Genomic DNA, 24,275 nt, shown 5'->3' on the forward strand with positions numbered 1-24,275 from the left:
TGTAATGAGATGCAAAGATAGTGTGATGAGATTTAATTGTCCCCTATTTGTACCTAGCTAGAATTTGCCCAGTTGGTCCTACAAAAGGAATCTGGGTTAAACAATTAGGAAAGGATCATAGGCCCTTTTTAAAATTAGCAAATATCTAGCCTAAAGTGAAGTGGGCCGAATGAACTTGTTATCCTTTTTTATCCAAATAGTTTGAGCCTATAATAGACCTTTCTTTTCTTCACCAACTCAACTTCCCTGGGCATAATGGGTTGGCCTTGGTCCCTCCTTGGACATGTGCACCTCAACTTAGTCCAAAAGTATAAATTGAGGGTGGCTAATGCAGAAATTGATCTTGTCTTTGCCCTAACCCAACCTAGGGTAATGTGCACATCAACTCATGGCAAAGACATAAGTTGAGGGTGGCTACTGTGAGTGATGACCCAGAAATAGGGTATGAAAAGGAGTAATGTGGAAAAGAAAAGGGACAGTGAACAAGAGAAGTGACTCAGTCAAAATAGTTAGTTGACTAAGAAAAAGAGAAATAGAAAAAATAACGTTGAACAAAAATAAGTAAGAGTCACTTCCACAAAAGTGAAAGAAAGAAGAAAATAAGGCAAAGATTACAAGAAAAGTAGGGCATAATAGATAATGAAAGAGGTACGACGCTTAGCCATTATGTCAAGGAGGGTAATAAGTCATTAAAGTGTATCCATATGTACCATACCTAACCCTAAGCCTACGTTACAAGACAAGAAAGTCCTATCGTGATCCTAATAGCCTAATATGGTGAACTTAGGCTGTAAAAATAAGGGCAAGTCTATGGCGATAAGTACCATCTAGGTGTTAATTTGTTTTGAACGTGAGTGTTGAGAATTGATCCTTATACTCAAAGATAAAATCATTGTTTGAAAAAAGAGGATATCTTTTGAAGTTAGGGCACTAGTTGTAATGTCGGAAAGTTGGTACCTTGGCTAGAGACAAAAGACTGGAAGTGTCAGTGCATGTTCAGTTTGTGTCATGGTCTAATGTATATGAGTAAGCCTATCAATCCTAAATGAAAAAACTGCACTACATCAACGAAAAAAGTATGAATTGATAGTCATGGGATTACGGAAGCTTAAAAGAGGATACTTGTGGATGAAGTTTTGTGTTGAGTCATAGTGTGTTACTTGAGGATAAACAATGACTTTAAGTTGAGGGTGTTGATGTACCGTGGTTTCACAGTACTTTCAATGCTTTTGTCTAAAGATTGGTGCGTGTCTAGAGCCTTTTTCTAGTAATTTTAATATGTTTTGTTTTTGTTTTGAAGAAAATCTGGCCAAAACAAAAATCTAGAAGGCTGTGAAAAATAAGTGTAGAACTGACTCACGAAGCCATCAACGGCCCGTCGTATGGGTGGTGACCCTCGATTGGAGGTTTAGTTATATGGAAGAAACTCAGGAAATTTTGACTAAGTGTGGGGATACAAAAGGATCGACGTTCTATTGACTGATCGATGAACCATCCTTAACATCGATATGATTAGAATAAGTGTACCAGTACACGATGTTGAAGAAAACCTATGTATGGAATGACAAGAAGTATCAACGGACCGTAGGTGTATCTACAGACCGTCTTGTTAGTTTATCGATTGGATCAAAGAAGATGCAAAGTCAAGGCTGAGAAAAAATGCTATGTGTGGACCGATAGAGGTAGTCGATAGTCCGTCGTTTCATATACGGACTGTCTGTGGAGGTCGTCGACTTAACCCGCGTTTTGGACAAACTTTCCTTATTTTAACTTTTTTTTAATTTGGACTATGTTTTTATCATAAATAGAGTGAAAACCACGTTTTTTGAGGTGTGGTTCTTTTACTAATTTCATGCTTTTATTCTTGGAGATTTTTTTTGCAAGTCAGTTATTATTTCTAATTTTTCGATTTGTTTTTTAAGATAATAGTGTGATTTCAAGTTGAATTTCTAGATTTTCTTTGAACTTGTCAAAGTAATTTCATGATTTATTATTTATCAGTCATGAATTGTGTTCTTCTAAGCAAGGGTAACTAAATCCACAACGGTTGTGGGAACCATGAGTTTATAAAAAAAATAAGCCTAGCTAAATAACAATTCTCAAATAGGTTGTTTGCATGCATATAAAATTCTTTCATTTAGAAGTCTTTTTAACCAGTGCACGCGTTAGAACTCGCCTTAGTGCTACTTCTAGGATTAGTGTATACTATCTACTAATATACTTTTGATTGGTGCGAAGTAATAACTAATACATACATGGAATATGATGCTTAATATGACGTAAAGGTAAGGGTTTGTAACTTAGACATAGAACAAAGGTACAAGGTAAAATTCTCTAAATGTCTGACCAAGGATTTATAGCTAGGGTTATGGCATTATGAACCTATGCGGAACACTTACACCCTAGTTTCTCTCTCAACTTGATAAACCCTAATAATTCTCTCTTTTTACTTGGTTGATTTCACAACATTACAACATTTTTTTTCACAACCCCCCCTCCTTAATTACTAGTTTTCGTAAAGGACTTTGCAAAATAGAAGTAATCGTATATTAAAGTTAAGTCTAAATCATTTTTCTCGTGGGATCGACCCAAACCTGATAGTGTGGGTTCTTTACTATATACGTCTTCTTATACTTCTTTAGGGAAGTATTATTTGAGTGTATCAATATAGTATGAGAAGTTGGATATTTCTTATAGTTCTTATTGTGTTTACTTCGTTGAGTGAGGTTATTGGGCCTTATTTAGTCATTGCACTATCAAAGTTATGGGAGTTCATGTGTAAGGTCTTACTATAGTTATGATGTTATGAACTCTTATCCATGCTTGTTGATAATATGACTTGATAATAGAGATGTCTTGATAATATGCTCAAGTATGATGGAATGCATGTTGCCTTGAGCAGAATTGATAGTGTTGCTCTTTGGTTTTACATGGTCTTGAGTTCTATTGTAAGTGCTTATTGATTTGTATTGTTGCTTGAATGTGCCTAAGTCTTTTCAAATAATTTAGCATGCTTTAATAAAATGTCCCTTTTTAGCATAATTTCTATGTTTTATGTGCATATGGTCCTATACTTATTACAAGTGATGTGCTAACCTCATTTCTCCCTTTCCCCCAACATTTTAGGTTCTGGTCTTTGAAGGGTTTGTGACGACTTTTGAAGAAGAGTTGGATTCTCATCCTCTAAGTTGGTTAAGTTCTTACCACTTCAAGGAATATGCAACTTTATAGCATTGGATGTGTATTTTTCTTAAAAACATTATGTTCATTATCATTCATTTGAAGTACTATGATTGTATAAACTATATTTTGCTTTATAGGTATTGATATATGGGATAGACCCAATTGCTATACTATTGTTTAGATGGTTTAATATGAGACATCTGTTTTAAGACTATATTATGTATCATATATATGTATGTTCCATAAAAGTAGAAGATTATGTATTCTTCCTATACGAAGGGTATGTGTATACTCGATATGAATAAATTTTGTGTTAGCGAGAGGTTTAAGAAAACCTCAATATTGAATTAGTTAAGAAGTTTCAAAATTTTCCGCATTATAACCTATGAATGCAAATGACCAAAGCTAAAAGGTTAGTGTTAGTCCTCTTCGAGGACGACAACATAGTTACTTCTAGGGGGTGCTCCCCGGATGTGACAAACTTGGTATCAGAGCATGATGTTGAACATTCCTAGAAATGATGTTTCATTTGAACCATATCTATGTAAATTATTATTCATAATTGTTAAGAGCCACACTTATTAATGAAAGACTATGTGATGCTTAGAAACTCTTATGTTCTTGTATTTCTATAACGTGCCTCTAGAGTCTTGTTATGTTCTTTCACCTAAACCATTTATCATGATTGTAGGTATGAATACTAGAAAGACAACTTCTAAAATGGCTGAGGATGAAATGGATAATGTGGGGTATCAAGGCAACCAAGTGCCTCCACTTGAAGAAGTTGCTATAGGTGACCAAGTTCCGGATGATCCTCCACAGATGACCGAAGGAGACATAAGGGCAACTTTTCTCAATTAAAATCAAGCCATGACTTCTCAAGCAAATGTTTTCACTTCTCAAGTAAGAGATATGATGGACCAAACGAATAGGGAAGTTGGATCTCGAGTGCCTCAAAATGATAACACTATAGCCTCGCATTTGAGAGACTTTAATAAAATGAGTCCACCTATGTTCTTCGGATAGAAATTGGATGAGGACCCACAAGATTTCCTTGATGAGGTCTATAAGATTCTCTATGCTCTTAATCGAGAAGGCCGAGCAGGTGTCCTATCAACTTAATAATGAGGCCCAAACTTGGTACGTGCAATGAAGGGATAGTAGGTCATTAAGAGGTGGTCCGAGTACTTAGGAGAGATTCAAGAAGCCTTTCAATGGTAGGTTCTTTCCAAGAGATATGAGGAAAGATAATGTTGAAAAAATTCATCAACCTCCGTCAAGGAGGTATGAGTATAATTGACTACTCTTTCAAGTGTACTAAGTTGTCCAACTATGCTCCATCTTTGGATTCAAATCCAAGGGATGAAATAATTCATTTTCTTACAGGGTGTCAAATGTCTTTGCGGAAGAATGTTTTTCGACTATGCTTCGTGATAATTGGAATGTATCTAATCTCATGATTTATGCTCAACGAGTGGAAAAAACTCGGGTGAGGAGAAAGATTAGGGAGGCCAAGAAGGGCAAGTGTGATGAAGGTGGTTCCTCCAAGGGTAGGATTCACATTTAAGACAAGCCTAGCTTCAAAAATATGTTTTCAAACATAGTTCCTTCAAAATTTCCCAAGGCTCGTGATGATAGGGTGACTAACACTACGTCTCAAAAGGCAAGAGGTACCAATTCACCAACTAAGAAGAAAACTTGTGGAATGTGCGGCAAGAAGCATTATGGTGATTGCCTAGTTGCTACAAATGATTTTTTTGGGTGTAGCAAGTGTGGCCAGAATGTTTAGGATTTCCCTAATTTTAACGGGAAGTCAAAGGAAGTGGGCAAGCTCAAGCTAGTGGTTTAATGTGGATGCTCCAATGAAGACTTGCTTTTATACACTTCGTTCAAGGGGTGAACAAGAGATTTCTTCCGATGTGGGGACCAGTGTGTTACAAGTCTTCTCAATTGATGTTTATTATTTACTTGATTCAGGTGATACATTATCCTTTATTACTCTTTTGATAGATAGGAAGTTTGATATTTTTACCGTTATCCTAAATGAACCTTTCCTAACAACTACCTCGGTAGGTGAGTTGGTGCTAGGAAAAGAGGGTATACAGAAATGGTCCTATAATGTTGCCTAATAGAGTTACACACGTGGATTTAGTAGAACTTGATCTGGTCAATTTTGATGTCATTTTGGGGATTGCGTGGTTGCATGATTGTTTTGGTTCCATTGATTGTAGAACAAGTCTGATAAGTTAAATTTTTCAAATGAGCCTGTTTTAGAGTGAAAGGGGGGAAATTCTATTCCTAGAGTTCACATAATCTCTTGTCTTAAGGCTTGTAAAATGATCTCAAAGGGTTGTTTATACCATATTGTAAGAGTCAAATATTTTGTCTCTGAAATCCGTTCCATTGAGTTAATTCCCATAGTAAGGGAATTTCCGGAGGTCTTTCCTAATGATCTTCCCGGAGTCCCTCCGGAACGAAAAAAATTATTTCTGTATATATTTGCTACTGGATACTAACCCCATTTCGATTCCTCCTTATTGGATGGCTCCGGCCAAATTGAAATAGTTGAAAGATCAACTGAAAGACTTACTAGAAAAAGGCTTCATTATAACTAGTATTTCTCCATGGGGTGCACAATTGTTATTTGTGAAGAAGAATGATGGGTCCATTAGAATGTGCATAAATTATTGTCAACTCAATAAATTCAATCTGAAGAACAAGTATACTCTCTCTCGGATTGACGACTTGTTTGATCAACTCCAAGAAGCAAAGCTAATTTTCTAAGATTGACTTGAGACTGGGGTATCACCAACTTAGTGTGAGAGGGGAGGTTATAATAAAAATGGTTTTTCAGACTAGATATGGTCAGTATGAATTCTTAGTAATGTCGTTTGGTCTCACTAATACCCTGACAACATTTATGGATGTCATGAATAGGGTGTTTCCAAGTTACCTAGATTCAATGGTTATTGTTTTCATTGACGATATCTATGTATATTGAGAAAATGAGGGTGAACACATGGATCATTTAAGGGTAGTGTTACAAGAGCTAAAGGAGAATCAACTATTTGCCATGCATAGAAAATGTGAGTTTTGGTTGAAGTCCATAACATTTCTTGGTCATATCATCTCTAGTGAGGGGGTTGAGAATAATTTGCCTAGACCATTAACTCCAACCGAAATTAGAATATTTTTGGGTGTCGTGAGATACTATAGGAGATCTATGGATGGGGTTGCGTCCATTCCTTCTCCTTGACTATTTTAACCCAAAAGAGTGTTAAATTTTATTGGTCGGAGGCATGTGAAAGAAGCTTCCAAATCTTGAAAGAGAGGCTTACCTTTTCTCCGATGTTGACTTTAGTGGAAGGTATTGTGGTATATTGTGATTCATCCCGAGTGAGAATGGGGTGTGTGTTTATGCAACACGGGAATGTTGTAGCCTATGATTCATGACATTTTAGGTGTATGAGAAGAACTATACCACTCATCATCTTGAGTTAGGGCCATGGTATTTTACTTAAAAATATGGAGGCATTAATTGTATAGTGTCCATGTTGATGTTTATACCGACCACAACAGTCTTCAATATGTGTTTACTCAAAAGGAGTTGAATCTTCGACAAAAAGGTGGTTGGAATTATTGAAAGATTATTACATGAGCGTTCTCTACCACCCTGGCAAGGCCAATGTGGTTGTGGATGATCTAAGTAGAATGACCATGGTATTGTATCTCATGTAGATGAAGCCAAAAAATACAGTGAAAGATGTTGATAGGTTAGCTACATTGGGTGTTAGATTGGAAGATTCTCCAAATGGTGGTATCATGGTCCATCATAACTTCATATCGTCTTTGATGGTTGAGGTGAAGTCTAAATAATACCTTTATCAATCCTTCTTGGAGTTGAAGGAGTCGGTCTTTGGTAAGCTTTATGAGTCTTTCTCCTTGGGGGGATTGAATCTTGAGTTATCAAGGAAGTTTCCATGCCAAATTTTGATGACTTGATGAACCAGATTCTTGAGGAAACTCATGGTTCGCTTTATTCCATTCATCTGAGCTATACAAAGATGTTTCATGACCTTAGAGAAGTCTTTTGGTGGGATGTCTTAAACAGGGATATAGAAGAATTTTTTTGCAAAGTGTCTCAATTGCCAACAAGTGAAAGACGAACAAAAAAAATTGGGTGGTTTAAATAAATAACTCCAAGTCCCAACATGAAGATGGGAAGACTTAAACATGGATTTCGTAGTTGGTTTGCCTAGGATACAAAAAAAACATGATTCTATATGGGTGGTTATGGATAGGTTGACCAAATCTGCTAATTTATTCCCGTCAATTCCATATACTCTGCGGAGGATTATGCATGAATCTTCGTAGATTAGATTGTGTGTCACCATGGTATTCCATTATCCAACATAACGGATAGGGGGCACAATTCACATCTAGGTTTTGGTGGTTGTTTCAAGAAGGGGTTGGTACAAATGAGTAGCTAATCATCGGATTTTCATCCTCAAAAGGATGGTCAAGTGGAGTGTACTATTCAAACCCTTGAGGATAGGGTTAGAGATTGTATAATTGACTTCAAGGGGAATTGGGATAAACACTTTCCTTTTGTTAAGTTTTCTTATAACAATTGTTACCATTATTCTATATCAATAGCTCATTTTGAGTCCTTGTATGGAAGGAAATGTAGATCTCCAATTGCATTGTTTGAAGTTGGTGAGTCTTCCCTTTTTTGTGTCGATTTGATTTATAAGACTTTGGAGAAAATTCATATGATAGGGAATCGTTTGACAACACCCTATAGCCGGCAAATGTCTTGTGCCGAACATAGGAGAAGGGATTTAGAATTTTAAGAAGGGGATGAAGTGTATTTAAAAAATTCACCTATGAAAGGGGTTGTGATATAGGGAAATAAAAGTAAGTTGTGTCCTCACTATGTGGGTCCCTATGAAATCTTGCAAAGAGTTGGTAGGGTTGAATACGAGTTAAAGTTAGCTAGTGAATTGGCTTCGGTTCATTCGGTGTTTCATGTTTCAATGCTTAAGAAGTGTATCATTGATCTTGACTCCATTTTTCCTATTGATGGTGTAGCTATACAAGAGAACCTCTCTTGTGAAAAGGTTCCGGTTGAAATCTTTGATAGACAAGTAAAGGAGTTAAGGAACAAGAAGGTGTCTTGGGTAAGATAGTTATGGAAGAATCCCCTAGCTGAGGGTCTAACTTGGGATGCCAAGGACGACATGAAGTCCCATTACCATTATCTATATTTTAACTAAGGATAGTTGTTCCTACTTATAGTGAAAATAATGAGTTTATTTGAAATTGCTTTGATTTTTTGTAAAGTTGTGCAAAAATGTGCATGTTACAGTGAACTTCAAGCCTAAAACTAAAAAATGTTGGTTTTTACTTGTTTTGAGTTTAGATTATGCATTTTTTTTGTATATTCTTCCTTCATGAATAATATTGAGCATGTTGATATATGTTGAAGAAAACATTGGCATGGTAAATAAGCATGAGCGGAATGTTGAACTCTTATGAGTTGAAAATGATGTTTTGAGTTATATAGTGAAAAAGGCCATGTTTTTTGTTGATTTGGATTGTATCTCATGTTTTAATATGTTGGTGATTGAGGCTATTCATTCCTTTCAAAGAATTTTAGTGTCATCCGGGGAAGTATGTTCCTAAGGGAGAATAATGTAATACTCCAAAAGTTTAAAGCCTAATCTAGAGTGTAAGAGTTATAAAACTGTTTTAAATTCAATTATAATGTGCATTAGTCATTTAAGAGTATTGAGAATCAAAAATGAACATCCATGACGTCCGGAAACTAGTACAAACAGGCTCTAGTGTCCCTTAGCCTATTTGACTAAATATAAGAATCGGAAAATGATGAAATTTTGTCGCAAGGTGTCTAACAAGTATTAGAGTTTATTTATAATCAAAACTTCCGCGTACGAATCCCAAAGGACAAACAAATGGCCCTTGAGGAGGACCATAGAAGAATAGATAAAGTTGTCTAAGATAGTAGCCATCGATGAGGAGCAACCAACGAGGCGTAATTCACTCCATGTGCCGTTGATGAACACCATCGATGGACACTTAGCCAATTTCATTTGAAGGAATGTTGGACAGTGCCAGTCATAAACAACGACTGCACAGGACGTCCAAGAACAGTGCTCGTCGATTGACAAACAGGGTGCGGGTCGGGGTGTCCTTCATTTTTTTGCTACACGTTTTAATTTGGTTAAGTTAATTTAATTTAGTGATTAGTTAATTAGTTAGGGTTTAAGTGAGGCACAATTAAGCTAGCTAATAACTCTAATAAAGAACTCAAACCTAATTAGACTAAACCTTACTCTCATATTTTTCAAAAACTCAATTGCTCTTCTTTCTCTCTCCCAAAGAAACTCCATGGAAAACCAAGCAAAGGAGGGTCCTAGGGCTTCAAAGGATCAAGTTTCCTCCATCAAAATTCATCAACTAGTAAGGCATGGGATTCGTTTCACCTTTCGGATTTTTTCACCAAAGGGTTGCTTCAAATTAATTTTAAAAAGAAGAGTTTTCCATGTGGGTTTTCTTTTATTACGAAATTCATCATCTTATTGGCTTTGTTTATGATTCATTTAGATAACTTTGAGTATATTGTGATGAATTGTAATCCAGTAATGCTAGTTCTTGATTAATTAGACTAGGTTGTGAAGTAGATCATGAATTTGACCTAAGTCCCTTACCCTAGGCTTTAAACTAGTGATGAATTGTTCTGAGTGATTCAATTGACTTCATTATTTTGTTAAATACTACATATTGCTGATATTATAAAAAATTTTGGGCTTAAAATTATGGTTGATTGAAATACCTTGATGATGTCTTATGAAGGAGATTGGGGTAAGTCTTGTGATCTCCAACCTTTACTTCAATCATGGTTTCTTACGTTTAGTGATGAAATTACTGATGTATACCTTATGAAAAGATTGATAAGGGTTGGTATGATGTTGAATTGAAAATTCTTCATTATGTAATTGTGAGACTATGGTTAAGGTGTATTTATATAAGATTGGTGATTAAGTACCTATGTGCCTTAGTATGATATAATGATGTTAATGTGCTAATTTCACACGTGAGGCATGTAATGAATGTTGTTCTCATGTAAATCCTATTTATATATTACTATGACTGCATAATTGGTAGACCCTATGACCTAATATAAGATATGATTATTAATGAAAGACATTTCAAAAGGGACTTTAGCTTAGCACCAAATGAACTAGTAGTAAGGAGTGTCCCTTCATACATAGGGAAGATAGGATCACTAATGTATTTATGAGTTTGGAGACAATAATGCATGTTTCATAAAGAGGGTCCCAACTATATCTCCAAGTTCTTGAACTATGTTGCCCCCATAGGAACACTAGCTAATGGATCCATGTAGATGTTATGTTCATGCTTTGGTACTACCTTGTCAAGTAGTCCACCTTCGTTCGGTGTAGGGTTCCATGACATTGTATTCCACTTTGGCTCATGTGGTCTATGTAGGTTAAGGAAAGATATTATGTAAAGTAAAATAAAGTAATAAAGTGGACAGTAACTAAGATGATCTAACGGGTTTGGCTTAGTCTATGTAGGTGTATGGGACTCTACCTATCCATTGCACTAGTTGACCTTAAATGAAGTCTTAGAAGGATGTTCTTGTATGCTTATATGCTTATAAATGTATATGATATGCATATATTGATCTTGCATGTTAATGACAGTATGTTATGTTGACATTACTTGTGAACATGTAATTGGTGTCTACTGCTAAAGTATGATGATGTTTACCCTTAATGATATAATATGAGAAGTTTTACATTGCTTATGGTTCTAGTTGAGTTTACTTGGTTGAGTGAGGTTATGGGGATTTACTTCTTCATTGAACTAGTGGACTTAATGGGGGTTCATGAGTAAGTGTCTTAGTATGGTTATGATGTTATGAACTCTTATGCAAGCTTGTTGATAATACGACTTGATAAAAGAGTTTTATTGATTAATGTGCTCACGAATGATGGAATGAATGTTTTCTTGAGTAGAATTGATATTTTTGGTCTTGTGTTGTACATGGTCTTGACTTGTATTGTAAGACCTTATTGATGTGCATAAGGTTTTTCAAAGAAAATTAGCTTGCTTTAGTAAAATGTCCCTTTTTAGAATGATTTATATGTTGTATGTGCATATGGTCCTATACTTATTAGAAGGTATGCGTTAACCCAGTTTCTCCCTTTTTCCCCAATATTTTTTGTTTCGGTCATTGAAGGGTTCTCGATGACTTTTGAAGAAGACCTGGATTCTCATTCACCATGTTTGGTAGGTCCTCACAACTTCGAGGACAACGCCACTTTATAGAGTTGGATGTTGGTTAGTCTTAAAGAAACAATGTCCATTCTCTTTCATTTTATGTACTATGATTGTATAGCCTATATGTGGCTTTATCGGTATTGGTGTATGGACAGGACCAATTGTTATACTTTTTTAGATGGTTTAATATGAGACATCTATTTAAAGACTCTGTTATGCTTCTTATATATGTATGTGCAATAAAAGTAGAATCGTATGTATTCTTCCTACACGAAGGGTCTATGCATACTCAATATGAACATATTATGTGTAAGCGAGAGGTTTAAGCAAACCTCAATGTAGAAGTAGTTACAAAGTTTTAAATTTTTGCATTTTTACCTATGAATACAAATGACGAATTCTAAGAGGTTAGTCTTAGTCCTTTTCAAGGACGACGACATCGGATATATCTAGCGGTGCACCCTGAATGTAACAAACTTTGAATGGGAGCATGAGATTGAATATTCCTAGAAATGATATCTCATTAAATCATGTCTTTGCAGATTCTTAGTCATAATTTTGTAGGGTGCCACACTTATGAATGAGAGACTATGTGATGCTTAGAAACACTCATCTTCTTGTATTGGTATTGCGTGCCTCTACAGACTTGTTATGTGCTTTCACTTAAATCTTGTATCGTGGTTGTAGGCATGAATACTCGAAGGGTTGCTTCTAGAAAACCCGAGGATTAAATGGTTAATGTGGTGGGTCAAGGCAACCAAGTACCTCCAAAAGATAAACAAGTGCTTCCACTTGAAGAAGTTGTTATGGGTGATCAAGTTCCGGATGCTCCTCCACCGATGACTGATAGAGACATAAGGGAGACTTTTCTCACTTTAACTCAAGACATGAACTCCCAAAAAAAGCCTTCACTTCTCAAGTTAATGTTTTGACGACTCAAACGAATAGGGAGGTTGGACCTCGAGAGCCTCAACATGCTAACATTATGGCCTCACGTTTGAGAAGCTTTACTAGAATGAGTCCACCTATGTTCTTTGGATTGAAGTTGGAAAAGGACCCACAAGATTTCCTAGATGATGTCTATAAGTTCTCTATGTTATTGGTGTGACATCAATTGAGAAGGATGAGTTGGCGGCCAATCAACGCAAGCATATGGCCCAAACTTGTTATGTGCAATGGAGGGATAATAGGGCATTAAGAGTTAGCTCGGTGACTTAAGAGATCTTCAATAAGGCTTTCCTTGATAAATTCTTTCCTAGATATATGAGGGAATCTAAGGTGGAAGAATTCATAATCTTTCATCGAGGTTTGAGTATACTCGAATACTCTTTGAAGTTTACTAAGTTGTCCAAGTATGATCCATCCTTGGTTTCAAATCCAAGGGATGACATGATTCATTTTCTTACGAGGGTGTATAATGGCTTGGTGGAAGAATGTATTTCAACTATGCTTGATGATAATATGAATATCTCTCGTCTCATGGTTTATGCTTAACATGTGGAAGAAACACGAGTTAGGAGAAAGAGTAGAGAGGCCAAGAAGGCAAGTGTTAAGATGATGGTTCCTCCAAGTCAAGCCTTGACATTCAAGAAAAGCCTAGGTTCAAGAAGAGGTTTTCGAACATAGTTCCTTCAAAATTAACCAAGGATCGTGATGATAATGTGAGTAACCCTAACTCTCAAAAGGCAGGAGGTACCAGTTCACCAACTAAGAAGCCAACTTCTAGAAAGTGTGGAAAGAAGCATTATAAAGATTGCTAGTTAGGACGAACAACTACTTTAGGTGCATCAACACTTGCCATAAGGTTGAGTATTACCATAATGAAGGGTCAAGACAAAGAAAGCGGGAATCTCATGTTAGTGGTTCTAATGCAGAGGTTTCAAAGAAGAATCGCTTTTATACACTTCGTTCAAGGGGTGAACAAGATAATTCTCCTGATGTGATGACTGGTATGTTATGAGTCTTCTCTATTGGTTTTTATACTTTACTTGATCCTTTTGATACATTATCCTTTCTTTCTCCCTTAATAGCTAGGAAGTTTGCAATTTTGCCCGATATCATAAATTAACCTTTCATTGTAACTACATCTGTAGGTGAGTCGGTGGTTTCAAAGAGGGTATATACAAATTGTCCTATAATGTTTCCCAATAGTGTAACTCATGTGGAATTAGTAGAACTTGATACGGCTTATTTTAAAGTAGTTTTGGTGATCGATTGGTTGCATCATTGTTTTGTTTCCATTGATTGTAGGACAAGAGTTATTAAGTTCAATTTTCTAAATGAGACTGTTTTAGAGTAGAAGGGTGGAAATTATATTCCTTGAGGTCCTATCATATCTTGTCTTCAAGATTATAAAATGATCTCCAAGGGGTGTTTATATCACATTTAAAAAGTCAGAGATTTATACCCCGGAAATCCTCCCATTGAGTTAGTCACCATATTAAGGGAATTTCAGGAGGTCTTTTCTAATGATCTTTCGGAATCCCTCTTGAACGAGAAATTTACTTTTGTATAAATTTGCTACTGGATACCAACCCCATTTAAATTCCTCCTTATGGGATGGATCTGGCCGAATTTAAAGAGTTGAAGGCTCAACTAAAAGACTTACTAGACAAGGCTTCATTGGACCTAGTATTTGTCATGGGGTTCACTAGTGTTATTTGTGAATAAGAAGGATGTGTCCATTAGAATGTACATAGATTATCACCAACTCAATAAAGTCATTATTAAGAACAAGTATCATCTCTCTCAGATTGATGACTTGTTTGATAACCTTAAAGGGGCAAGCTACTTTTCTAAGATTGACTTGATATAGGGGTACCAACAACTTAGGGTGAGAGGTGAGGATATACCAAAGACGACATTTTAGACTAGATATGGTCACCATGAATTCTTAGTAATGTCCTTTGGTCTCACAATGGATCGGCGACATTTATAAATCTCATGAATAGGGTGTTTCGAAGTTAACTAGATTTATTTGTTGTTGTTTTCATTGACGATATCTTGGTATATTCAAAAAATGAGGGTGAACACATGGATAATTTAAGGGTAGTGTTTCAATTGCTAAAGTACAATCAAATATTTGTCAAGTATAGCAAATCTGAGTTTTGGTTGAGAACATTTCTTGGTCATAACGTATCTAGTAGGGGTTGAGGTTGATCCAAGAAAAATCGAGGCGGTCAAGAATTTGCCTACACCATTAACTCCAACCAACATTAGAAGCTTTTAGGTTCTAGCTTGATAATATATGAGTTTTTTGTATTGTGTTGCATCCATTGCATCTCCTTTGACTATTTTTACCCAAAAGAGTGTAAAATTTGAGTGGTCGGAGGCATGGGAAAAAAGCTTCCTAATCTTGAAAGAGAGTTTTACCTCCGCTCCAGTGTTGACCTTACTGGAACGTACTAATTTTGTGGTATATTGTGATGCATACAATGTGAGCTTGGGGAGTGTGCTTATGCAACACGAGAAAGTTATAGCCTATGATTCTAGATAACTTAAGGTGTATGAGAAGAACTATACAACTCATGATCTTGAGTTAGCGTCCATGGTATTTACCTAAAATATATAGAGTCATTATTTGTATGGTGTCCATGTTTATGTGTATGTCGACCACAAGAGTCTTTAATATGTGTTTAATCAAAAGAAGTTGAATCTTTGACAAATAAGGTGGTTAGAATTATTTAAAGATTACAACATGAGCATTTTTTACCACTCCGGCAAGGCCAATGTGGTTGCGGATGGTCTAAGTGGAATGAGCATGGTTAGTTTGTATCATGTAGATGAAGCTATGAAAGACCTAGTTAAAGATGTTAATAGGTTGGCTAGATTGGGTGTAAGATTTGAAGATTCTCCAAATGGTTGTTTCTTGTTTTATCATTACTCCGAATCTTCTATGGTGGTTGAGGTGAAGTATAAACAATACCTTGATCAACCCTTGATGGAGGTGAACGAGCCGGTTCTTGGTAAGCTTAATGAATCATTCTCCTTAGGGGAGAATTGTGTCTTGAGGTATTAAGATAGGTTATGTGTGCACAATGTTGATGACTTGAGAAACAGGATTCTTGAGGGAGCTCATGGTTCGTGTTATTCCATTAACATGGGTTTTTCAAAGATGTATCATGACCTTAGAGAAATTTTTTAATAGGAAGTCTTAAAGGGGGACACAACAGAATGTGTTACAAAATGTCAAAATTGCCAATAAATGAAAGTCTAACACTAAAAGTATGGTAGTTTACTTAAAGAAATCAAAGTCCCAACATGGATGTGGGAGAAGACATAAGTATGGTTTCGTTGTAGGTTTGCCTTGGACACAAAAATAATATGATTCTATATGGGTGTTTGCGGATAGGTTGACCTAATGCACTAATTTTATTAATCAATTCCACATACTCGCCAAAGGATTATACAAGTATATTCATAGATGAAGTTGTGTGTATCTGCGGTATTCTATTATCCATCATAAGGGATAGGGGTCCACAATTCACATCTAGGTTTTAGAGGTCGTTTCATAAAGGGTTGGGTACAAAGGTAAAGCTAAGCATCACTTTTCATCCTCAAACAGATGGTCAAGAAGAGCGTACTATTCAGGCCCTTAGGGATATGCTTAGAGCATGTATAATTCAATTCAAGAAGAATTGGGATAATACTTGCCTTTGGTTGAGTTTTCCTATAAAAATAGTTATCATTTTTCTATATCAATGGCTCCTTTTAAGTCCTTGTATTGAAGGAGATGTAAATAATCAATTGGATGGTTTCAAGTGGGTAAGTCTTCACTTTTGGGTCAAAGATTGATTTATAAGACTTTGGAGAAAGTTCATATGATAATGAATTATATAAAAAAAGCCTCTAGCCGGTAAAATTTGTATGCCTACCGTAGGAGAAGGGATTTAGAATTTGAAGAAGGGGATAAAGTGTATACAAAAATTTCACCTATTAAAAGGGTGGTGAGATTTTGAAATAAAGGGAAGTTGATTAATTGTTATGTGGGTCCCTATAATATCTTTTCAAGAGTTGGTAAGGTTGCACACGAGTTGAAGTTACCTAGTAAATTGGCTTCAGTTCATTCGGTATTCCATGTTTCCATTCTTAAGAAGTTAAATCCTGAGACCTTTCTTCATATTGAAGGTCTAGGTGTACAAGAGAACTCTCTTATGAGGAGGTTTCAGTTGAAATCCTTGATAGAGAATTAATGAAGTTAAGCAACAGAGAGGTGGCTTCCGTAAAGGTGTTATGGAAGACTTACCTAGTTGAGGGTGCAACATGGGATTCCAAGTCCGACATGTAGTCTGTTACCCTCATATATTTGATCACTAAGGTTAGTTGTTCCTTCTTATAGTGAAAATAGTGAGTTTATTTAAAATGGCTTTTATTTTTGGTGAAGTTGTGCAAAAAGGTGAATGTTATAGTGAACTCTAGCCTAAAACTGAAATATTTATTTTACTTGTTTTGAGTTTACATTGTGCATTTTATTCATATATTGTGCCTTCATGAATTATATTGAGCATGTTGTGTTTATAAAAACTTAGGCATATTAAATGAGCATGAGATGAGTGTTGAACTCGTATAAGCTAAAAATGATGTTTTGAGTTATATTGTCAAAAACACCATGTGTTATGTTTATTTTGATTGTAACTCATGTTTTAATATGTTGTTATTTGTTGGGCTGCTAGTCTTGAGTCTATTCCTTTCTTTCAAAAAGTTATAGTGTCATTCAGGGATGGATGTTCCTAAGGGGGAGGACAATGTATTAATCCAAAATTCTAAAGACTACTCTAGATCCTAACATGAGATTCTAAGAGTTATGAGACTGCTTTAAAATAATTTATAATGTATATAAGTCATTTAAGAGGATTTAGAATCAAAATGTCAAGGAACGTCCATGACGTTCATAAACTAGTTCAGAGAGGTGCTAGTGTGTCTTAGCCTATTTTACTAAGTTTTAAGAGTCAGAAATTGATGAATTATGATGGTAATGTTTCTAAAACGTTTTAGAGTTGATTTATAATCGAAACTTTTGGGTACGCCTCCCCTAGGAAAAACCAATGGCCCTTGAGGAGGACTCTTGATGAATGAATAAAATTTGTCTAGAACGGTAGCCATCGACGAGGGGCAACCCAAAACTATGATTCAATATATGGAGTGTTGATGGACACCGTTTATGAAAAATTTGCCAATTTATTGAAAAGGAATGTTGGTCAGTCTCAGTCACAAACGATGACTGCACAAGATGGCCATGAACAGTGCCCGTTCATTGACAACCGGGATGTGGTTTGGGGTGTTGTCTGTCAAGACTATTTTGCTGCACGTTTTAATTTGGTTAGGTTAATTTAAATGAGTGGTTTTAATTATTTAGGGGTTAAGTAAGGACTAATTAAGTTAGATAATGACCACTTTAAGAGCCCAAACCTAATTACACTATACCTAACTCTCATATTTTCCAAAAACCCAATTGCTCTTCCTTCTCTCTTCTTTCTCTGTCCCAAAGAAACTCCATTGAATACCCAGCAATGGAGGGTTATGGGGATGAAAAGGATCAAGTTTCCTCCATCAAACTTCATCAATTTGTAAGGCATGGGATTTTCTTTCACCTTTGGGATTCTTTCCCCTAAGGGTTCCTTCAAATTCATTTCAAAAATAATAGTTTTCATGTAGTTCAAAATTGATCATCTAATTATATTTTTTGATGATTCCTGTAGATAATTATTAGTATATTATGATTTATTATAATCCAATTATGATAGTTCCTATTAATTAGACTAGGTTCTGAAGTAGATAATGAATTTGACCTAAGTCCCTAACCCTAGGCTATGAACTAGTGATGAATTGTTGCTTAGTGATTCAATTGATTTCATTATTGTGTTAATGATATTGAGTGATGATATTATACCCATTGTTGGTTTGAATTGGATGGTTGATTGTATGACCTTCATGATGGCTTTTGAAGGAGATTGGGGTAACTCTTGTGATCCCAACCCTTTATTTCAATTATGGTTTCTTGTGTTTAGGGATGAAGTTATATTGAATTATACCTTATGATAAGATTTTATTAGGGTTGGTATGATTTTTAATTAAAATGTATTCATTATGTTATTTTGAGATTATGCTTAAGAGGAATTAATATAAGGATGGTGATTAGGTACCTATGTGTATTACTAGGATATAATGATGTTAATGTGCTAATCTCACATGTGAGAGTTGTAATAAAAGGTGTTTTCATGAAATTCCTATTGACATATGAGTATACCTATATAAGGTTAGACCCTATGACCTAATCTAAGACATGATTTTCAATGAAAGACATGTCAAAAGGGACTCTAGATTAGCACCGAGTGAACTAGTAGTGAGGAGTGTCCCTTCCCGCATAGGGAAGTTAGGATCACTAATGTACTCATATGATTGGAGACTATAATGCATGTAGCATAAAGAGGGTCCCAACTATATCTACTAGTTCTTGAACTATGTTGCCCACTTAGGAATACTAGCTAGTGTATCTACCTAGATGCTATGTTCATGTTTTGGAACTACCTTGGCAATTAGTCCACCTCCTTCGATGTAAGGTTCCATGACACTAGATTCCACACTGGCTCACGTGGTCTATGTCGTTTAAGACAAGATGTTCCCGAAACTAAAATGAAGTAATAAAGTGGACACTAACTAGATATACTTTAAGGGTTTGACTTAGTCTAGGTAGGGGTATGAGACTCTACCTATACATTGCACTAGTTGATCTTTAAGGAAGTCTTAAAATGTTGTTCTTGTATGCTTATATACTATAAATGTATATGATATGTATATATCGATCTTGCATGTTAATGACATTATGTGATGTTGACTTCACTAATGAACATGTAATTGGCCTCTATTGCTAAAGTACGATGATGTATACTCTAATGGTATAGTATGAGAACTTTGACATTGGTTATGGTTCTTGTAGAGTTTACTTGGTTGAGTGAAGTTATGGGGACTTATTTAGTCGTTGCACTAGTGGACTTACTGCGGGTTCATGAGTAAGGGTCTTACTTCTGTTATGATGTTATGAACTCTTAAACATGTTTTTTTATAATATGACTTGATAATAGAGTTTTCTTTATTGTGTGCTCAACTATGATGGAATATATGTTGGGTTGACTACAATTGATATTGTTGGGCTTGTGTTGTACATGGTCCTCACTTGTATTGTAGGTACTTATTGATTTGCATTGTTTCTTTAATGTGCAAAGAAAATTAGCATGCTTTAATGAAATGTCCCTTTTTAGCATGATTCGTTTTTCCCTTTTCACCAACATTTTAGGTTCCAGTCATTGAAGGGTTCATGATGAATTTTTAAAAAGACTTGGATTCTTATTCTCCAAGTTGGGTAGGTCCTCACCACTTCGAGAACAATGCCACTTTCTTTCATTGGATGTTAATTATTCTTAAAGATACTATGCCCATTCTCTTTCATTTGAAGTACTAGGATTGTAAAGACTATATGTCTCGTTTTCGGTATTCATGTATGGGATAGGCCCAATTGTTATACTCTTGTTTAGATGGTTTAATATGAGACATCCATTTGAAGACTATGTTATATATCTTATATATGTATGTTCCATAAAAGTAGAACACTATTTATTCTTCCTATACGAAGGGTCAATTGAACTCGATATGAATATATTATGTGTAAGCGAGAGGTCTAAGTAAAGCTTAATGTATAACTAGTTAAAAATTTTAAATTTTCTGTGTTTTTTACCTGTTAATGAAATTGACGAATGCTAAGAGTTTAGGTTTAGTCCTCATAGAGGACGACAACATCAGTTACTTCTAGGGGGTGCTCCCCCGATGTGATGGTGTTGGTAACCATTGTTTGCGATAGATCCTTCAAAATGGGATCTTAGGCTCCCTAGGAAAAGACTCCATCGACGTCAACCACCTACAGCGCGTTGATTGCTTCCGTGGGTGGGATTGTTTTGGAAACTCTTGGCCATCAATATTGGTCCTTCCATAAGGACCCTTGGTTGGTCCTAGGGGAGTTTTTCTCAGAAGTTTCAAGCCCGAATATAGTATTAAATATGCTAAGTACCTCTCACATTAATTTCATCAAAAATGAACATTTAAAACATGACTAAAGACACTAAATCTCACAAACACACTTCAAGACAAACCTTTCAAACGTAAAAAAAATTCTTTGACGTTTGACCTCCAAACTTCGCGAAACTTTAGACACTACCTCTTAAAATCATTATTAATCAATTTAGGACATGAAAACAGCAATACAAAAGTGTTTCACCTGAGTCATTTTAGAGGTGTTACAGTCTCTCTCTCTCTCAGGAGGGACTCGGGGAAGATCATAAAGAAAGATATCGAGAAACTCTTTCACTACTGGAACTTACAGAATAGGAGGTATCTCAACAGTAGAGTCACTAAGTCGGACTAAGTGATATACACACCCCTTAGAAACTATCGTTCTCGCTTTAAGCTATGAATTCAATCGACTCTTAGGCATTGCTAAACTTTTTTTCCACTATAAGACTGGCTAATCTGAAAAAAAATTAAACTTTACTACTCAAGTCCTATACTCAAATAAGTCATAAAATCCATGAATCTAATCTATACAAAGAATGACATCAAAATCTACCATGTCAAACTCAACTAAATCGGCCATGGTACTCTTTTCACTAAAGGATACGGGACAATAACGATAAACTCTTTCTTCAATAATAAATTCACCAAACAGGTGTGGAAACTCTTAATGGTTCGTTTCTTAGGAATAATATCAAAGTTCATAGCAACATATGCTGTTATAAAAGACAAACTCGCTCGTGGTTCTAGCAATGCATAAATAGTAAAGTCAAACACTTCAATCGTACTAGTGACAAGGTATAATAAATTCTCATGTCTTAGGAGATTCTTGAGAGAATACAAGTGGTTTGTCCCTCTTCCTGCACCAGAAGTAGTTCCCCTAGGTGCACCACTGTTTGGTGGAGCAACTAATGTATACTAAGCTCTATTGTTCTCATTACCAGCGCCATGAATGTTCGTTGGACACTCTCTTATGAAATGACCGATATAACCACAATTTAAGCAACTCATAGAGCCCTCATGAAAAAGACCACAGTTATTTTTACCACACATGGTGCAGGCAGGAGTCATACTACCTTTATGCGGCACACTACCCTGTGAATATGCAGGATTAGGTAAGGATTTTTGACCATGATGCTCATCTCTATCTCTTGTCGCAGATGCATTAATAGATGATGGTTCAGGCCCTTTTATTTCTTAAACTATGGCAGCTTTGAGCCACCTTTCTACTGCCCAGACTCACTCCTGGTCTTGACTTTCTTTTTTCTATACTTTTCTCGGTCCCTCAGCTTTTCCTCCTCCCTTTTGTACATAGATTATCAACCTAAAAATGTCCATGTATCCAATAATCATTGAAACACAACCCTATTTTCCTGAAGAGGGGCCCAATCCTATAAGGAACAAACTCATCCTTTTCCTCACGTCCTTAATCATCTCAACAACATAACGAGATAGTTGGGTGAATTTCAACCATACTCATTCACACGGAGCAAGTCGTTCTTAAGGGTCAGGAACTCACGTACCTGGTCCTCTCTTACTTTTTTGGGGAAAGAAATGCCCCAAGAAGTCTTCCTCAAACCAAGCCCAACTCGCATCTAGTGCATCTTAATATCTACCCTCCTTCCAATGATCAAACCAAGTCCTAGAAATTCCTTTGAGTTGATAAGCAACTAGTTCAACTCTCTTAGTGTAAGCAACATTCATCACCTCGAACACATTTTTCAGTTCTTTAGTGATGTTCTTTAGGTCTTCAGTAATGCTCGAACTAGTGAAGCTTGGGGATTCATCCTCAGGAATTCCCAAATTCTCGATGTGTCAGCCCCTTTTAGTCAAGCTCCTCTTTGTTGCCAGACATGCTTAGTCACATATTGACTAAGCATCCTAACTTCCCTTTGAGGTTGCACTTCAGGTGCATTGGATAATTCCTATTCTTGAGGTTCAATGTTCCTCTTAGACAGTATATCTCCTACATTTCTTCGTGGAGGAATGATTATATAAAACACGTGCAAGGATGAATTAGAGACATACTTTTAAAGATTACGTTTAATGCAAAAAAAAGGAATATGAAAAAGTGATAAATTCAAAATGTTGTATCCTCCTAATCATAGATGTGGCTCACTTCACATCGATGACTATGACTTTACACAAACGGATTCATAGACTACTTGGGAATCTTGAAATGTGTGCTCTAAAATTCAAAGTTTATCACGAACCGAACCTACACCCTGGACGTGGTCGGAACTCAATGACCATTGTTGGCCTTGAGAGAACCCTTGGTGTGGCTTACTTAACTCAGCAGAAGACTTAAACATAAGATATAACTAATAAATTATATTAAAAGCAATAAATAGCAAAAATGTCAACCCAATGTCGTAGTCAAGTACATGTAGAAGGAAATACTATGAAAAAAACTACAACAATCTTTCTATGAAGCATCTAAGACAAAGATGGATGTTGGGACAGGACCCTCAATCATCCTAACAACTAAATACTAAATCAATTAACGAAAAGTTAAGGATGTCCTCCGGAATGAATCGAGGCTCAGCAAAAGACTCTGAGATGCTCACTAGATCAACGATGCGCCGAATGCTAATCCTAGATACCTGCGTCTAGATCATTATATGATGCAAACCAATTGGCATCAGTATATTGAACGTACGAACATGCAAGTTGGAATGCTAACAACACTTAAAAGTGAGAATGATCAAGAAGGAACACTTACATTGGATCTTCCCAACTCATGAATAACTAACTCATTTCAATATAAAGCAATTTAAAAAACAAATGAAATCTAAAGAAACACTATTTGTAAACGTGTTGTAAACTCTATAAGGATACAATTAACTCTGGTATATATGTAAAAATAAAAGTAAAATAATGTACATAAGAATACAATAAAATCTATGAGGGTTTATCTAAACGATAACCATCACTTAAGAGCGACATTGATGATATAGCGATCTACCTCACATCCAGCGCATCCTATACTCGGCCTAGGTATAAGACGTGAACCTTTTAAATGATCCAATAGTCTACTGTGAAAAGGGGTCATCTAGAAAGTATTAACCTTTTTTACCCAAGGTGTCTACATGTTTTATAGGGGCTGTGAGTTGTCTGAACTCAATCCCATATCGGTGCTCAATACTAATCCCAGAAATGTGTTGGCTCTTATGTTTTAAAAATATGCAGATTCGGTGGGTTTTTATATTAATGCTCAAAATACTTATCTCAAGTCTATCTCTAAAATCATAGTTTTTCAGCTTTCTTCTTTTAGAAATCTATAGTTCCTTTCTTAAAATTCGCCGTAATGCCCTTTAGAAGTCAATGTTACCTTACTCGTTTAAATTTAAACATTTAAAGCCTCTTTGGGAATATTTAGTCCTAATATACCTTTGAAGAAAAGAACTTCAACTCAACTATTTTCTTAGATTTAAGATTATGTATTAAAACAAAGTTAAAATATCTCAATAAATCTTAAAAACCTTTAAGAACTTTCCTTTGACTTAATTCTTAACTGTATACTTGACTCTCAACTTTCTTGTCTTTGATCTTAAATTTGCTTTAATAAATTATGGATTTAAGGTTATGATTTGAGTTCTACTTAGAAATCATTTGAAGTAATTAGGATCATCGGAAAATGTTTATATCCTTTGGAATGATTTATGAGGGCTAAACTAGGAAAACTGGGGGAAAATGCCAAT

The sequence above is a fragment of the Solanum lycopersicum genome, chromosome 11 (genome assembly GCF_036512215.1).
Source record: "Solanum lycopersicum chromosome 11, SLM_r2.1".
Taxonomy (NCBI): Eukaryota; Viridiplantae; Streptophyta; class Magnoliopsida; order Solanales; family Solanaceae; genus Solanum; species Solanum lycopersicum.